General features: G+C 43.1%; 1 protein-coding gene and 1 pseudogene across 1 annotated transcript in view; both read right to left on the bottom strand.

Annotated features, from left to right (window-relative positions):
* LOC148677873 (uncharacterized) overlaps positions 1-2671 on the bottom strand; it is a 75459-nt pseudogene extending 72788 nt beyond the window's left edge.
* The window catches only part of LOC148677872 (BTB/POZ domain-containing protein KCTD8-like), a 194204-nt gene that overhangs the window by 96164 nt on the left and 83925 nt on the right, over positions 1-14115 (bottom strand). The gene's annotated exons all lie outside the window — the stretch shown is intronic.

Genomic DNA, 14115 nt, shown 5'->3' with positions numbered 1-14115 from the left:
GAATCATAGCCCTGCCAAACGATGCAAATTCCGCTGCAATGGTTGTGTGCAGGAATTATTCGGTATGGCATCTCCACGTTCAAGTAAACACTGTTCTGTGTGCAAATGCAAATGCATTCAATTTTTTTAAAGCCACCTTTAAAGGCGCTATATAAAATAAAGATTATTATTATTATTAATATTGATTATATTCTTCCTTCCAGGACTTGTAAAATTGTTGTTGTTATTGTTGTTATCCCGTAAAGCACTTTGAGAAGCATACTGTCCAGCATATTGTATTTCATTGCACTTTGACAGATCGTCTTATAATTACTTGTTGTTAGAATATCCCCCAAGAGGATATAGAGGATATCCCCCAAGAGGTATCCAGGTAACAGTGAAAAACAGTTTTCCTTGTAAATAGTTCCCTGGTTCCGCACCCCTTGGTGTCTCTCTCTCTGTCTCTCTCTCTCTCGGGCCCGCACTCTTGGCGGGCTTGTCTTGTGTCTTTCTCTTGTCTGGGTGCGAGAGTGCTGCTGGCGGGTGGTGACGGAAAAGAAATAAAGTGCAGTTTTTAACTCCACAAGTCTGAGTCTCTGTGTTCGTCCTCAACGAACCAAAATTCATTACATTGGTGTCAGAAGCGGGAGGATGGACAGTGAACGGCCGATGATGTCGAACTCAAAGAACCGCCAGTTCCCCCAACCCCGGGGACTCCGGAGGCTGTCGGGGAATGGGAGCGGGGTGGCCTAAAGGGGGGAAGACCGCCCTTGACCGACGCTTCCTCCGCTCCGGAAAGCCAGAAGGAACACTTCACCCCGCCTGCTGTGGGAAGAGTTGGCCACAGCCTGGGCTTATTCCTTCCCTGCCTCACCGAGGGCAGACCCTGCCAGGCCCTCGTCAACACCGGTTCGACCATCACCCTGCTGCGGCCTGGTGTCCTGCCGGGCATTGAGGCAGCCGGATGCCCAGGGCACTCACCATGCAATTTGGGGCTGCGAGGGTGAAACACCCCTTCTACCTTGCCCCAGTCCGCGAGGACTGTATCCTGGGGTTGGAGTGGTTGCAGCAGGTGGGTGGTTGCCTTGACTTGGGCCGGCAAGAGTTGGTGGGGCAGGGGGAACGAGTGGGCGGGGCGGAAAGTGTCCGGGGTGTGTGGGTTGACCGGAGCGGGAAGTGGAGGTGGCAGCGGCGGGCGTCGCCTGGGCCTGTCGGAGCCATGGGTGTCGGGGCGAGTGTGCCAGAGCTTCTCCCACGACGGTGAGATAAGCTTGCCCCTGCCTGAAGTCTGCCCTCAATGAGGCAGGGAAGAAATAAGCCCCGGCTGTGGCCAACCCTTCCCATGGCAGCAGGTGGGGTGAAGCGCTCCTTCTGGCTTTCCGGAGCCGGGGTAGCGTTGCTCAAGGGCGGCCTTCCCCCCCTTAGGACGCCCCGCTCCCGTTTCCCAACGGCCTCCGGAGTCCCTTAAAAGCCTTAAAACCTGTTAAGTTCCCTAAAGCTTTCTCAGTCAGGTATGTTGTGAATGTTGTGAATTTCTGTAGATTGTATCTTATATTTAGTTTTTGTTATGTTTCATGTTTTATAAGGGAGCGTGTCATAGAGATGACTCCCTTAACCCCCATCTTGATTTAAATACTTTTATTTTTTCACAATCTGGCAATGCCAGACAGAATTCACATTCGCTGCAGACAAATGGTGGATTCTCAACAATCGGAGATTCTCAACACTTACTTCGTGCGACTGGAAAAGAATTCGATCGGATCAACGAAATGCTTCTAGTCTAACAGTCTGTCCAGAAACAAAATATTCCTGTTAAACAAGAGGAATGTAAAAAAAATTGGTAGAAAAGTAAAAAAACTATTACTTTTTGATAATGAAAACCTGTGTGTTTGTCCCTTTCCATTCAACGGGTGTCTGAGTCGCTGTGTTCCAATGTCACCAAGCTAAACCCAGCACAAAGCAAGAACTGATCAATGCGATCTACGAATTCTAGGAGGAAGAACTGTCCGAACAAATTTGCAACAATTTTATTAACCGGCTGTTTTGTGTTCTTCCTAGGATTGTTGACCGGGGCGGGGGACATTCGGGAATGTGAGTCTGATAAAGAATGAATAAAAGCATTTTATTAAAAACGCGTTTGCGTTTGTCTGGGTGCTGACAAAGTAGAAAACAATTACTTTTTGACAATGAAAAACTGTGTGTGTCTCTCTCTCTCTCTCTCTCCGCTGGCGTTTGTAATCATTTTTATTTTTAAATACATTTTAGCAAAGCCATGTACCATAAAAGAATGGTAATTAAAAACCATTAATATTTTCGCTGGAGTTTAAATAAAGTCGATGTTTTCTCTTTTCAGCTAGACTTGACTAGCCATAAGATAAACAATACTTTGTCATTAAACAACCTTATGTTTATTAATCTTCCTTGTTATGCACAGTGAGAATGATAATGTAATGAGAATTAATTTAATCACAGAGTGCTCATAAATTGTGCAAGGAAGAAAACCGATAGGTGTTCTGAAAGGTCACATATAAAGAGGTTTTCGATGGACAGAATGATAGTGTAACGATGACGGACACAAAAACTCAAGCTTGCGGAGTTAAAAGCTGCCTTTATTTTCTTCTCCGTCACTGCCTGCCAGCCGGATCTCCCGCACCCCGACCAGAGAGATCTCTGCGATTAAATTAATTCCCATTACATTACCATTCCCACTGTGCATAACAAGGAAGATTAATAAACAGTACCGAGACCAGCCATATACAGTTTACATACTGTAATACTGTATGTTTATGTTTCAAAATTAATATAGTTTATGGTCTTCACACGCATTATGCTCCTATTCTTTTTATGCTCAGCTACTAATATTTCCCTTCAGTGGTAAAATTCCATTTAAATATTTAATACTTAAACGAGGGTGTCTCCTCTTGCCAGAAAGCTCTAAATTGCATTTTGAGTGCGGTTTTTGACTTTTTCTAAATTGCAACCCATAAATAAAGTTGATACAGTTTAGACTTACTGTATTTTAAACTGTATTACAGCAGCACATTGGACAATGCAACGTAAATTGCAAAAATGCACTTGGAATCTGTCCAAGCCCGACTTTGTCAGGCATCTTCTTTTACTGCAACGGACATAAAAACTCTCTTGCTTTTAACAGAGCGTTTCATAATTTCTAACTACGAAAATTATTTAAACTACAACACTTATCATTCATCTTTAAATAAACTTTATTTTATATAGCGTTTTAAGCGAATAGGTAATTAGATTGCTCAAAACCTAATCGCTTTTTCTACATAAACACAGCGTGATTGCTCTCTGAAAATGCTTTTTCTTTATATTTAGGCTCAGATTTCAACTATAGATCGTATTATTATAAACTTTCTTGGAAAAATGTCTTTTATGAAAACCATGTTTGCTATTAATTCATTTAGGGCTAGAATACGTTTATTGTCTTCCAATCGAGTGGAGTTGACATTGGAAGCTTGCCACGCCCGGACTGTTACACCAACGCATTAGCATGTTAAAGCGATTTCATTGAGGAGCCTAGCTTTCTTAACTAGTAAGTACTGTACTTCCTACTTTGAAAATACCTGTGAAACCAGTTTAAATCGTCACAGCCAGCACTTCCGCAGAGAGGGGGGTTGTACTCGTTAATGTCTTAGCACAAAGCAGAAACTTGTATTTTCCGATGACATATAAGTGGAAAGATTACAGATTTTAATCGTCTTTTTTCTGAACCAGGGAAAATCTGATCATGTTTCTCTATAACAATAATAAAAAACTTTATTTTACATTATTTTACATATCCCGCTTACACATCGCACGACTTTAATAAATCTATTCTTTATTAATACTAAATAAATAATACTAAAAATACTACAGCAAAGAGGTCACTTGATTTTTGGAATAATTCCAAATAGCATGCAGTGGTTTGATGGGTTTACTGAGACAATTATTAATTGTAGCAGTAATCACGAGGTTGTTCGTTGGGGCTTTTAGAAAATCAATCGTCAGAACAACTAACAACGCACACACACGGGTTCAATACACGGGATACATTTATTAATATAAACTGTGCACCAAACATATACTAGTCTGCCTGGATACGAGCGGCAGACCTTACTGTGAGGGTCATCAATATACAAGGTATATAATCTCGAAGACATGCAAACACAAAGAGATACACAACAGAGAATATATGTCAATATATATCGTTCGATTACCAAATCGCGAATCAGTGTTATTACCCACTGTTACTCTAAACTCGGAAGTAAATACATTACTCATGAATTAAATTGATAACAACTTGTGTTGAGGTACAATTGAATTCTCGAGACGCAATGTAGAACATGGGGTTTACTTATCCACTGTGTTTGGATTTGGAATTTCCAAACCAGCTGACAGGCTCTGTTGCAGCCTCTGTTCCAGCGGTTGTCCAATGGGCGTTGTGTCGGCTTCCTCTGGCTACCGGCCAACCAGTCAAGGTGCAGCTCGGAGTAGGACGGGCGGAGGAATCTAACTGCGGTGCGCAGAGCAGTCGTTGCTCCGAGGGGAACTACCAGCAGTCCGGCTGGCTAGTAGAAAGTCTCTATGCACAGAGTGTGACCGCGAGTCTTCACAAGTCACTCTTTTGCATGGGAAGAAACTGGTTCGTTCCCGGTCCAGCGCTGCTTCTGAATAAGCTATTCAGGTTGTCGACGAGGGTCCAACTGTAGGCTGCCGTTGATCAAGCGGAGCATTCACGTTGGTAGAATTCTGAGTACGTACGGGATCCTCGGCCTCGCGCTTAGAACAAAGTCCAAGTCCTTTTGCAGACAACAGCAGTTGTCACGTGATTGTCTCTGAGGATGCACGAAAATGGCCAAGGAGAGCTCAGAACTGAGCTTGCGCTCCCTTTTTGATCAAGACCCAGATGTGTGCTGATTGGTTGAGAGTTTGGCGGGCATTGGAGACCCACGTGGTATTACCACGCCCTGCCAGTCCCTGATTGGTTGGTCAAGGTGAGATATGAGTCACTTACTCTTGACACTTAGGAATGCAGTCCAGATGTCCATTCAGCACTAACTAGACTGATAGGCACCAATGGATGACCATTGATCATGATAGCCAGGCTTAGCTAATTGCATCCCCGTCTGGGAGTTTGTTTCTTATCAAAAGAAAACATCTTAAATCAGCTTGCATGAATTCTTTCTCTGTGGCTGCACCACAGAGATGGAGGGTGAGATGGGGCCTCTTTTAGGAGCATACCAACTCTTAATTCTGTCTTATTAACAAGCATTGCCGCTACATATCCCCCCTTTTTGAAGGTCACGAGGTCCTGAGGCGTTGTTGCCTTCAAAACAAAAACAGAGTTAAGTGATGTCTGTTGTACCACGGTGGATTCTACCACCCAATATTCACATTACCTCTCGAGAATTTGTACAGGAAATAGTGTTGGAAAGAACATTGCGTATACCTGCTCTCAGTTATAAGGTACATAGAAATGAGGCATCGGGCATCATCATTAGCCCTAGACCTTAAACTTCCGGCAGTTCACTATCAGTATTGGATAGCTCTGCAGCAGGCAGACGTTTGGGAGTGGTTACCTGATTTCGGTGATAAACCATTGCTCCCTTTGTCTCATTCAAACTACCCCGCAAGGCTTTGATACAAGAGAACAGCATCGAACACATTACCCCAGCCATGATCCAGCTACCCAGCAGCAGTGTCAAGATGACCACATTTATTGTTCCTAGCGCCCCAGAGGATCCACAACGACTGTGCTTGGGACCTACCAGTGTAGTTTTTAAGTTTGTGTCGTTAAGAACAAATTCGACTACAGATGCAGCCATTCAAAATGGGTGAGGTATTTCGCGGCATACCGCGACACGCCCACCGGGGTATCACGCGGTATCACGTGTGTCACGTGACTAACTATCCGGCGTCGCCTTGTAAAACCGCCAGGGGGAGCTTAACCTCTCATGTACAGCTTTCGAGCCTTTAATTTTGAACTGTGTATTACAGCAGGTTAATCATCAGTCATTCAAATGTTGGTATATTTTATGAAAGCAAGATTGCTCAGTTGGACAAAAGTACACAACCTACATTTATCAGAAATATTTATGCATCAAAGCCTTTACTGAAGATATTACTAATAGTATTAATAATGGATGGCTTTGGACAAGCTGTATACTCAAAGTATAATTTCTTTAGCACATTTGTACAAGCACTTTGAATCTGTCCAAGCCATACTTTGTCAGGCATTTTGTTTTACTTCAACGGGCATAAAAACTTCCTTGCTTTTAACAGGGCGTTTCATAATTTCTAACTACGAAAATGATTTAAAATGCGACACCTATCATGAAAAGAAAAAATACACACCAGTATTCCATTTCTCCCTAAACATTGTAAGCTTCGAAGTCTTTAACTAACGTGATACCGGAGTCAACAAGCATACTTTTAGAATTTGATTAAAAGGGAATATAATATGGAATCGCGTATCTCAAGAATTTAATAACGGTATGATTATATCCGTGTACTGCGGCAGGGCTGTGTAGGGCTGTTTCGCCTGCCTGCTTATGCAAGCTGTCTTGTAGCCTACTGGTCTAGGTGCGTGACTACCAACTGGCAGGTTGTGTGTTCAAATCCAGCTGGTGCTGGACCTTTCAGTTTTATTTATTTATTTTTTAATCGCGTAACATAAACATATTACCGTATGCAAACTGTACTGTATACAATATGTATATGTATATTTAATGTCTTAACTGTGCCCGTTTAAGTATTGAATATTCATATCTAATTTTACCACTGAAGGGAAATCTTAACATAAACATACAGTATATGGCTGGTCTCGGTACTTTAAAGAAAAAAATACACACCAGTATTCCATTTCTCCCTAAACATTGTAAGCTTCGAATGAAACCACTAAATAAAGACATAAATATAGAAATCTTAAGATTTGTTTTATTTAATGTTGGTAGCAGGATGAACTGTCAGAGTGTATATTTTGTCGCAAAGTTGCTACAAGATGTTAACAGTGAAAAAGGTATTTAGAAATGAGTTATTTCAAGATGAAAAAGAAAACATACACGAAACATGGTTTCATTACGACCAGAATCGGTCTTGAGATATTTTTAACTTGATTTACAGTATTTGAGAGGTATGTCTTAACACCGATACTACAGTGCTTAAGTACTGCTCACGTATATGTTTCTAGGTTTATATTATGCATTTCATACGGTCAAATTACTTTTGAGCAACTAATAAGAAGCGCGAAACGGTATGCGTTTTAGTTTCGTTTTGTGCTGGAACCCGTGGATTGATTAGAGATATCAAGTACATACAAGTCATTTTTTAAATGTTGTAGTTCGTCTTTAAAAAATGTTACGAGTACATCATCTATCAACAATTACACAGGTTCTGTTTCCATATTGCGGATTTTGGTTAGGTACAGTATTATCAAATCCAGTGGCGCTGTGTGTTACTTTACTCATGTCCCATGTCACATGGTCTGTGATTGAAACCTGTGAAACCGGTTTAATTCGTCACAGCCAGCACTCTTCAGGTGTGAGGGTCTTCTGCTCAGAATGAAATGCTAAAATGTTTGTGTATATTCTAATGGTAGTGGGGGCAGGGTGTGTGGGAACAGGTTTGTTCTTCACACCTGAAACATTTTCTCTGAAAGGATTTTCTTCGCAGTTTAACCGATCTTGTTACAGCATGTTACAGTTTACTATAATTAACCATATTAATTTTAAGTGCTTAATGTAAAATCTTGTAAAAATATATTTTCATTGTTCAAATATACATTAATATACATTAAGTCTGACTATCATATAATAAGTTAAATACAAAACTAAAGAAAAAATAGGGTTAAATATAATTCAAAATATTTTGCTAACAATGTTAACTGTTTATGAATAATAAAATGTATTAACTAAGGAGTAGGATGGCACAGTTGTTAGTATGTTTTTTGTTTTGTTTCTTTTTCATAAATACAACAGTAGTACCTGATGTCTCAGTGGCTTTCAAAATTAAATTATGCATGCAAACCTGTGAACTAGAAAGATAACTAAGATTTTAATACTAATTAAATGACCGCGGGCACTTTCCACCCCCTCTACATTCTCAGAGTAGAACAGACTAACCTTCAAATGAAAGACGGTCCACCCCCCACGGACAGGAAAAGTGCCCACAGGCACTTAAACTTAATATGGTCAGTAACAGTAAACAGTAACATGGTAAGAAGGAGCACGTACAAACGTTTTCGAAATAACCACATGTAAGACTCTGATGCTTAAAATGTTTAGGGAGAAAATGGAATACTGGTGTGTATTTTTTCTTTAAACTACCAATACCAGCCATATACAGTCTGTAACGTAGGGATTTCTATATGTCTTTATTTAGTGTTTACATTAGTGACAAAGGCTAAACTTTTAGCTTCAGTAACGTGTACATATCTCCCCTTTTTATAAAACGACTTGGTTGAAAACTGTTCCAGAGCCACTGTTGTTTCATCAGTGAAAAGTACATCATGAAATGCCTCTCCCTGTTCAATCCACTGGAAAAAAGAAAAGGAGCATAAAGCTTCTGATGGTCATAAACGATATTCATTTAGGAGCAGCATCAGAGGTATGTTTTTAACTGCACTGCATTGGAGAGAATACCATAGTGTGTTTTTTTTTTACTCCCTGGCGGAAACTGGCTTCCAGAAGAATCAGTATGGCTCAGAGATTAAATAAAACTTCACAGACATTAACGAAGAGCATAACGCGTGTACTGTATACACTGCAAGTACAACCCAACTCTCTGCAGGAGTGCTGGCTGTGACGAATTGAACCGGTTTCACGGGTATTTTCAAAGTAGGAGGCGAGATTTCCAGCGAAAGACACCCCCCCCCCCTCAAAAACCCAGTAAATACAGTACTTACTAGTTAAAGGCTGGGCTCCCGACTACGGCGAAAGGAACCCTTCTTTCATTAGAAGACAATGAACATATTTTAGCCCTGAATGAATTAATAGCAAACATGGTTTACATAAATGACACTTTTCCAAGAAAGTTTAGCCTTTGTCACTAATGAAACCACTAAATAAAGACATAAATATAAAAATCTTAAGATTTTTAAAATACATGACTTTGCTAAAATTTATTTGAAAATAAAAACAATTACAACCGCCAGAGGAGAGAGAGAACAGGGGAGGGATGTTGGTTTTGCATAAGGGGCGGGGCTATGGAAATTAGGTATGTTTGGGAATGTGTAGTTACATGTTCTGGCTGTTTGTGAATTATCGTTGTTGAGTATGGAGTGTTGAGGTATTGATTTTGTGTAATGCTTTATGTTGAAAATTGAGGTGGATTTTGTTTATGATAAACAGGATAAAGTGGGATGGGAGGAAGGTTTGGTTTTGCATAAGGGGCGGGATTTTGATCTTGATAATTGGAGGACTTTGCGAGTGTAAAATGGTTTGATTATTTAATAATAATAATTAATAATAATTGCTTACACTTATATAGCGCTTTTCTGGACACTCCACTCAAAGCGCTTTACAGGTAATGGGGTCTCCCCTCCACCACCACCAATGTGCAGCATCCACCTGGATGATGTGACGGCAGCCATAGTGCGCCAGAACGCTCACCACACATCAGCTATTAGTGGGGAGGAGAGCAGAGAGTAATGAAGCCAATTCATAGATTGATTTTGTATTGTGGTTGTTATCTATGTTTTTGGTTGGTATTATGTTTATATGGTTGTTTTTGTTGGTTGGTTGTTATTATGGTTATTAATAATACGATCTATAGTTGAAATCTGACCCTAAATAAAAAGAAAAAGCAAGTGATTAGGTTTATGAGCAATCTAATTACTTATTCGTTTAAAAAGCTATATAAAATAAAGTTTATTATTAATTTGCTGGACAGAGCGGTGAATATTATTATGCATAAGACAAAGATAACGATCCTGATCAGTTTAGAAATCTGTGTACGCTGTAAGGTTTTTACTTCTTAAACTTTTAAAATACACGTTTTGAATACAAAGAAATCCTCTTCCTGGTATAGCAAACCAGCATGTCTTTTTTCTCCAATCAGAGGGGTGTCAGATGGTGTCAGCCAATCACCATTCTGCGTTGGGTAGCAACGGGTGACTGTTCTCAGGCGGAAGATGTAAACAGCTTAATGTTCGTGTTAAATAATTTTTTTAAATTAAAATTCATTCTATACAGCAATCGTATATTTGGGTACCGTTTCATAAAACTTTCATGCTTAAAATGTTTAGGGAGAAATGGAAGACTGGTGTGTATTTTTTCTTTAAACTACCAAGACCAGCCATACACAGTACAGTTTACATACATACAGTAATGTTTATGTTCCTAAATTAATATCGTTTATGACCTTCAGATGCGTTATGCTCCTCTTCTTTTAATGCTCAGCTACTAAAATTTCCCTTTAGTGGTAAAATCCATATAAATATTCAAAACTAAGCGGATTAAAATGTGCACAGCAAAGACATTAAATGATTAAATCTTTGCACTACCAACCAATGCACCACGAGTGCCCCTGTCGGTCATTTTGGCCAGCCAATCACTTGCCCTGCGGTACCCTCCGGTGCCCCGCGGTGGCTTGTGGGTAGGTTACCGTACCGCGGGTTTTTACCGCGCATTTTGAATGGCTGCATATGTACCTGTACACCCTCAAGACTTACTGTCTCTTGGATTCTCTCATCCAAGTCAACGCTGTGTCCTCTGAAAGCGTCCACAATCTCGAGTTCCGTTTCATACAGTTCTGACTCCAGGTGATATAGTGCTAAATCGTTGAGATGCACTATAGCTCCTTCAGGAACTTGTAGAAAAACTGTTTGGTTGGGTAGCTGCACTTCGGTAGCTGTATCATGTCTGTCATAGGTTATTGTAACCATTAACTGTGGTGTGCTGACCAGCCATTTCTTTCCCACCTGCTCAACCTGGGGTTCGTTAACCTCACTTTTGCTCGTCACTGTGGCTTTACACTTTTCAGTGGCAGCCCCCTTTCTGATACCACACAACCTCTGAGTTGTGTCCCTAAGGAATGGCTTACTTGGGCATACCCAGTGGATATCCTTGGTTGATATACACAGTTCCAGGTTTGGAACAAGGTACAAATTTGGATCATCCTCCTGGTAAGCTACGAGCGGTGGGGTGGTCAACTTCACATGCATGTCCCCCCTCCAGAAGCCAACGTTCAATATAGACTTGAGTCTATAGATATCCTTGCTACTCACGATGGGAAGGTTCAACAGGAAACCTATTTCCTTGGCTTCGGGGTTGACATGTATGGGAATGGCACTGCCTAGACTGTATGCAAGATGTACTTGCAATGGCTGCACCATCTCGGAAGTGGTTGTCTTCAGTACTTCTTCTACTAAGGACAGTGGAACCAAGTAGGTTGGAATCTGTCCCATGGCTAGGCTAGTTACTGTGGCACTAAGATCCCTAAGCAGATCCTGCATCAGCATTCTGACCTGTTGCACATAAGCATAGTCCCATTGTAACACGTCGACAATCCTGCCCACGGTGTGGAGGGTGTTATTTAACACTGCTGCATGAAGGTTTACTGCTAAAATTGTGTCCTGTAAGGTTTTCCCTAGGCTTTCCAGCCACTGCTGCTGTTGATACAGCTTGTCATAAATTTCTGGCATTTCCTTACGTAACCCAGACACCTGCCTTCTCAGGGTGGTCAGGGTGACAGTGTTAGCAGCAAACAGACCTGCTGAAAATAGCGAACCCACAGCGGAGGCCGCAGCAATCAGACCCCCCAAGAACCTTTTGGGGCGGCTGAGGCCTGTCATCTCCTCCTGGGTGACTGTTGCCTTCCTCAGCTGGCGGAGCATGTGTATAGTGTCTAGCTGGGCATGCCATACAGTATCCCCAGCCCACTGCCTACCATGATAGGACACCCTACTGTTCATGTTGATGTGCTTCCGAAACAAATCATGTGGGTCCAGCCGTACATACACTCGCTGAGTATATGTTCTGCAATTTGTTAGTAACAATCCTGGAGTGTCCTGCAGGACTATGCCGGTAGGAGGACCGGGTTCCACAACTTCAAGGGGCTGTGTCGAGGCGATCCACAGTACTGTCAGGACCAGCCGTGGCAGTTTTAGGATTCCCATTCTGGAACACAGATGAGGCACATGGTACAGTTCCACTATAATTTTGAATATATTTTTCTAGCAGGACCTACACTACAGTACCTAACTACCTGCAGCTATAAAGGGGCACCCCCCTCTTGATCGGGTTTGGACTTTAACCCTATTCTGTGTCCTCCGGCGCCATTTGAGGTGGGCGATACAACCGGAGGTAGTTGCGATGCACCCACTTGTAGACCAGAGATTGCCTTCCTTTCTCAATCCGAATTCGATAAGCTACCGGTGATACCTTATCGACAATCTCATTGGGTCCTGTCCAACTGGGTAAGAACTTCCGGGCCACCCCTGTGGGTTTGGCAAATTGGAAGTACAGGACCTTGTCTCCTACTTGGAGTTCCTGGTTAACTGCCTTTCGGTCATAGTATGCCTTCCTACCCTCTGCACTCCTTCCCAGATTGTTCTGGGCAAAAGCAAAGGTTGCCTGCAGATGTGCTCGCAGGTCTGACACATACTGATGGGCCGTAGCAGCCCCCGTCGTGCTCAGGTCCTCCACCCCATAAAGACAGTGTAGGGGAAGAGAATCTTCCGACCTGTCATCATCTCAAAAGGTGGGACCCCCGTAGAGCAATGGGGCGTGGCTCGGATGGCCATCAGAACCAGGGGCAGCTTAATGTCCCAGTCCCTACTGCTGGTGTAGACAAACTTTTTGAGCATACTAACCACCGTTCGGTTTGCCCTTTCTGCCTGGCCCGAGGATTGAGGGTGGTAGGAGATATGCAACTGGGCCTTGACCCCAAGCATATTCCACAGGGTTGCCATTACTGTAGCTGTGAACTGGGTTCCCGGATCCGAGTCCACGGTCAGGGGGAGTCCCCATTTTGTGAATGCACACGTAACCGTGAGAAAATATTTGTTCCCTCTGGATGACCTCACCAGCGGCCCCACCCAATCCATTTGTAGATTGGACCCGGGGAATGTCATGCCCTTTTTCTGGAGTGGTGCTCGGTGCAAGGGCCGTGATGGTTGGAACTGGCTACACGTCAGACACCCCTTTACATACGCGGCGATGTCTTGGCCCATGTGAGGCCAGAATGCCACCTGCTGGATAGTGTCGTACGTGGCCTTGATTCCCCGGTGACCCCCACAGGGTTCGTCATGAGCGTGTTGGATCATGACCCCCCGATGACAGCGGGGAACTACCCACTTTGGGACACCTTGTGCAACTGGTACACAAACCAACAACCCCTTTATAATCTTTAGGTTGTCTTTCACCTCTGCCAGCTCCTTCAGCTCCGGAGACTGGCTCAGCACCTGCTCCGAAAGAGGTTGACGCACTGGGTCAGCGATATGCTGATACATTTGCCCAATTGCTGGGTCCTGTTTCTGCATTTCCGCAAGATCGGTGTTAAAACCCTGTGACCCAAGCAGTACAGATTGAGGGTCAGGTCCGACATCCTGTCTAGCCCTGCTTCGGGTGACCGCCTTGACCTCAGCCACGGTTTCTGGGGGTAGCCATTCCTGCTGGAACTGCCAGGGTTCACCCTCTAAGGCGCCAGATTTGGCCAGCCGGTCGGCCTCATCATTCCCGTCTTTGTCGGGTCCCTTCACCTGGGAGTGTCCCTTCACCTTCCTCCAGTAAACCATCATTCCAGCCTCGGTCGTGACCTTGTCACTGGCCAGGAACAACTCCTTGTTCTTTACTTCCTTGCCCCGGGCATTTTTCATGCCGTTACCCTTCCAATACGGAAGATGGGACACGAAGCTACGTCGGGCGTAGTTTGAGTCACTACAGATGACAAATTGTTTAAGGCCATTTGTCAGGGCCTGCTGGAGGGTGATCAGCACCCCAGCTACTTCCGCATACTGACTAGTCTTTGGTCCTAGCTTATAGCGGGTCGGCCCACAGGGAGTATTGTCTTGCCAGACTACTCCTACCCCTGCTAGCACCTGCTGTTCGTGGCGAAAAGAGCAACCATCAACATAGGCCATGGGTAAGCCCTGGCCCACGTTCTCATCGTAGTACCGATGATTGTTCGGTAGCT

This window comes from Lepisosteus platostomus, chromosome 1, assembly GCF_059453375.1.
Source record: "Lepisosteus platostomus isolate fLepPlt1 chromosome 1, fLepPlt1.hap1, whole genome shotgun sequence".
NCBI classification, from domain to species: domain Eukaryota; kingdom Metazoa; phylum Chordata; class Actinopteri; order Semionotiformes; family Lepisosteidae; genus Lepisosteus; species Lepisosteus platostomus.
Note: the sequence above shows the minus strand (reverse complement) of the source record. Positions and strands in the feature narration are given on the sequence as shown.